Below are 4,968 nucleotides of genomic sequence, written 5' to 3' on the forward strand. Positions count from 1 at the left end.
AAAAGCTGCCCCAAATGGAAATGTCCTTATATCCTACATGAAATACACAGTAGAGAATGGGATTAACAGGTTTCCCATTCAGCAGGCATCACCAGCTAGTAAAAAAATACCCACCTAGTAAAAAAATACCCACCTAGCAATCTTCTTAACAAAGAATGAGGCTCAGGAGAAAACAGGTTTTGAGGGATCCTTAGACCTTATCAAATTTTGATCCATACTTTGCACAAGCTCCTAGCACTAAATCCCCATGCTGGGAAAACTGGAAGAATAGGAAATGCTAGAAACAGTTAACAATCGTGTGTGGATTGTAAGTGGTAAACAGAAAATCATTTCTCTTTTCTGCTTTACTACGCAGTTCAGAGGATGACCCAAGGCTCAAGGCTGTTTGGTGATTGGTTGGGTAGCAGATGAAGGTAATATCCAAAGGGCGTGGCAGAAAGAGAGGTTGTTGGTCTCATTCGAGACAATGATGAATTCGCATACAGATGGGAGGTTGAACAACTAGCCTCGTGGTGCGACCAGAACAATCTGGAACTGAACACACTCCAAACCATAGAAATGGTGGTGGACTTTAGGAGAAACCCTCCCATACTACCACTTCTTACAATACTAGACAACACAGTATCAACAGTAGAGACCTTCAAATTTCTAGGGTCTACCATATCTCATTTTAGGTCTTGAGATATGATAGAACCTGCTAAACAAATAATTCCCTCAGCACTGTCAAACTAGTTATTAAACTGCATTACTATTAATCTTCTCATCATTCCTAGTATCACCCATCTCCTCCCACTTATGACTGTATAACTGTAACCTTGTTGCTGGTATCCTTACGATTTATATTGACTTTTTCCTAATATAATTTGATTGCTTATTTGTACCCTATGACTATCATTAAGTGGTGTACCTTATGATTCTTGACAAATGTATCTTTTCTTTTATGTACACTATGAGCGTATGCACCAAGACAAATTCCTTGTGTGTCCAATCACACTTGGCCAATAAAGAATTCTATTCTATTCTATTGTCACTGAACTTTGTATTAGTAGCACTGTTATGCTACTATTAAATACTATTAAATTCTAATATTTAGTAGTATTTACTATTACTATTAAATTCAATGGGAAAAAGATAGTAATAACCATCCATCCATATTGACTAAATTGTCATCAGTCAACTGCAAAAGACAATTTTACTTGGAACAGATTACATTTTGCAATGCCTTTAACACTATCAAACAACATTTGCCTATCCCAGGTCCTTGGGAAGAACTCTATAGGTGGATAAAATTCCATTTCTAGTCTAAGGAAAAGGACTGGAGTGACATGATAGCAGTGCCCCAATATTTGAAGGGCTGCCACAAAGAAGAGGGGGTCAATTATTCTCCCCCAAACACTTGAAAGCAGGACAAGAAGCAATAAATGGAAACTAATCAAGAAGTGAACCAACCTAGAACTAAGGAGAAATGTTCTGACAGTGGAACAATTAATCAGGGGAATGGCTTGCCTTCAGAAGTTGTGGTTGCTTCATCACTGCAGGTTTTTAAGAAGAGACTGGACAGCCATTTGTCCAAAATAATATAAAGTCTCCTGCTTGAATAGGGGGTTGAACTAGAAGACCCTCCAAGATCCCTTCCAACTCTGTTATTTTGTAAAATCCAATCTAAACATCTGGTTGACTATGCTACCATACCTATAATATATTAAACTTGTATGCCATCTGAATCTCAATGATTCCAGGCACATCAAATTAGTTAAAATTAAAAAAAAATACAATATTTCTGATCCTTTCCTCTCAGATGATTCACAGTGGTTTATACCAATAGGCCAAAAATATCTTAAATAAAACAGTGAAAAAAGTAAGGTTCTACATTTAGGCAAAAAAACAAAATGCAGAGATACCATATATGTGGTACCTTCCTCAATAGTAGTACCTGTGAGAGGGATCTTGGAGACCTAGTGGACAACCATTTAGATATGAGCCAGCAGTGTGCAGCAGCTGCTAAAAAAGCCAACACAGTTCTGGGCTGCATAAACAGAGGGATAGAATCAAGATCACATGAAGTGTTAGTGCCACTTTATAATGCCTTGGTAAGGTCACACTTGGAATACTGCAGTCAGTTTTGGTTGCCGCGATGTAAAAAGGATGCTGAGACTCTAGAAAGAGTGCAGAGAAGAGCAACAAAGATGATTAGGGGACTGGAGGCTAGAACATATAAAGAACGGTTGCAGGAACTGGGTATGTCTAGTTTAATAAAAAGAAGGACTAGGGGAGACATGAGAGCAGTGTTCCAATATCTCAGGGGTTGCCACAATGAAGAGGGAGTTGAGCTGTTCTCCAAAGCACCTGAGGGTAGAACAAGAAGCAATGGGTGGAAACTGATCAAGGAAAGAAGCAACTTAGAACTAAGGAGAAATTTCCTGACAGAACAATTAATAAGTGGAACGACTTGCCTGCAGAAGTTTTGAATGCTCCAACACTGGAAATTTTTAAGAAAATGTTGGATAACCATCTGTCTGAGATGATGTAGGGTTTCCTGCCTGGGCAGGGGGTTGGACTAGAAGGCCTCCAAGGTCCCTTCCAACTCTGTTGTTGTTATTGTTAAAATGATCACAATAGAAAAAAAAACAATAATACAATTAAAACATTTTTTAAAAAAAATAAGCAATAGAAAAGCTTTAAGTAGTCTGGTGTCAGGTGTCGGAAATCAGAAGCCATAATAGAGTTAAAAAATATTAGGTGTTTATTCCATGCAGCCTATACACACAAATCTGTTCTAGTAGTGGTCAAGGCAAATTGGTTCCAGATAAGTCAATGAACTTCAAGGGGGACTCTTATGTGTATGTAGTGACTCCAAATACATTTGACCCCACCCTACATTTGACCCCACCCTCGGGCTTAGCAGGGTAATCTACATTTGTTCATGAAGAAGTTGATGCCATATATATATCAGTAAGGAGTCAGTTTATAGTGTGTAGATTAGCCAGTGTTCTCTTTGGGAACATTTCAAAAATGGGCTATTGTTCCTAAGGAGGCTCTATTCTGATTACCACGCTAGGAAAAAACAACAACCTTCAGGTGGCACCAACAAGTAAAGCCATTCCAGCTTAATTTAAATAATGGTGCTGAGAGAAGTGAGAAAGGAATCTTTTATGTACCTGTAGCCAAGAGCGGTTAAAAGGGATTAACAGGAAATGGGTCACTGAGATAAATCTGTTTTGCCCCTAGTAAAATCATAGCTGGCATATCAGGCTGCTAGTTGAACATACCTTTCTCCTGGTAACAAGCTAGGAGTATTTCAAGCTAGGAGTTATTGATCAATGTGTTTCATCTGACATTCAACTAATGTGTTTCATCATTACATTCAACTAATTTTTAATAGATCACTTAACCAAATCACTTAACCAGCTTATACCCTCCAACTTCCTAAGTATCTACCTTTCATCACATAACTTGAAAATCCTTATGGCAGTAGAATATCATTAAAAAGTAAAAAAAGAATAGGGAGAAAATGCACTTACAACATGTTCTTATTCAATCTGGTGCCAGGCAGCATTCTTGGAGATTACAGGAACTGAAATCCAGCCATCATCTGTGTTAGAAGGAAAATCCTCCTAGTTCAGTTCCAAGCTGGGAGAAAGACGTTGGAAATAACATGAAGGCTGATTGGGAAAAGTTTGTTGATGACCAAAACCAACACACACATAACATGCAGTTCTGGGACAGCTGACCAATTGGTTTGGTTTTACATGGGCATTTATATGGTTTTTTACAGCATTTTGTAATCGGGAGGCTTGCTATCTGTTTTTATTATTTGATTGGTTTTACTTGTTTCGCAAAGGCTCATGACCAATATTTGATTGCTTTTACTTGTTTCGCAAAGGGTCTTCATTATCAGCTTCCTGAACCTAATCAGGCATGTGTAACTGATTTTATCCTGTTATCTATTGCCTCTAGCCTGCCTTTCTTAATGGACAGGTATTGTTTCATGTCCTGTCCTTTTGTCTTGTGAATAGCTGGCCTAATCTTTCTTAATGGGCACAAAATATCTGCTGGGAGCTTATTAAGAAAGACTGAGTCTGCTTTTTGTCTTTAAGAGCATGTTTCTCCATTTCTCCCTTTGGGGAAATATAATATTCTGCCTCTTTTAATAGTCCCCAAAACATTTCATTCTTCTAAGAGTGGGGGGGGGGCTTCCCACATCTGCAAGCAGGAGTTACCCGGGTACTCATCCAAATTTCCATAAATTATCATTCAGATAACTTCAGGGCAAGTCTATTATCAGTTACAAGCTGCATGCACTTTATCCGGGTCTTAACAAGAACTTTAGCCAGCAATAAATATTAAGGCACACCTGATTTCAGGCTGTTTCAAATAATTCAAGTATCCAAAAATCTGAAAAATGTACATTACCCTCGTGGACAGGTGATGCTGGTTTGCCAGAAGCTGACCGAGATTTCCCCGCTCCCCCTTTGCGAGATCTTTTCCCTTAACTTCCTAAGTGAGGATAAGACCCACTGGATCCCTTGGGATCACACCAACCAGGGAACACTGCCTTCCTTGCCCAAGATGTCCCGCAGAAGGAGGCGAGCGCAACCCAGCCGTTAACCGCAGCCGCCAACCCGTCACCCGTCTGAGTTGCGCAAAGCCCCCCGCCGGAGCTGCAGCCCGCTTGCCGGCCCGAAAGATGGAGCACAGGACGGCGGGAGAAGGGACGAGGTTGTGATCCAAAAGCTGAAGTCTCCCGAGTCCCGCACTGCGGAAACAGGGATCACACAACTCCGATCAGATTCTCGCAACAAACTACGAAGGCGAGCAAGTTTTGGAACGCGCTCCGATGGCTTTTTCGACTCTTTTAGTATCGGCTCAGATACGAAAGTGCGCCCCTCCTTCGGTAACTACGTCGGAAGTGGTGCATCTGCTAAAGCCTCCGCCGGAGTGGGGAGGCTGGGATTCGAGGGGGGATGT

The sequence above is a fragment of the Ahaetulla prasina genome, chromosome 1 (genome assembly GCF_028640845.1).
Source record: "Ahaetulla prasina isolate Xishuangbanna chromosome 1, ASM2864084v1, whole genome shotgun sequence".
Lineage (NCBI taxonomy): Eukaryota > Metazoa > Chordata > Lepidosauria > Squamata > Colubridae > Ahaetulla > Ahaetulla prasina.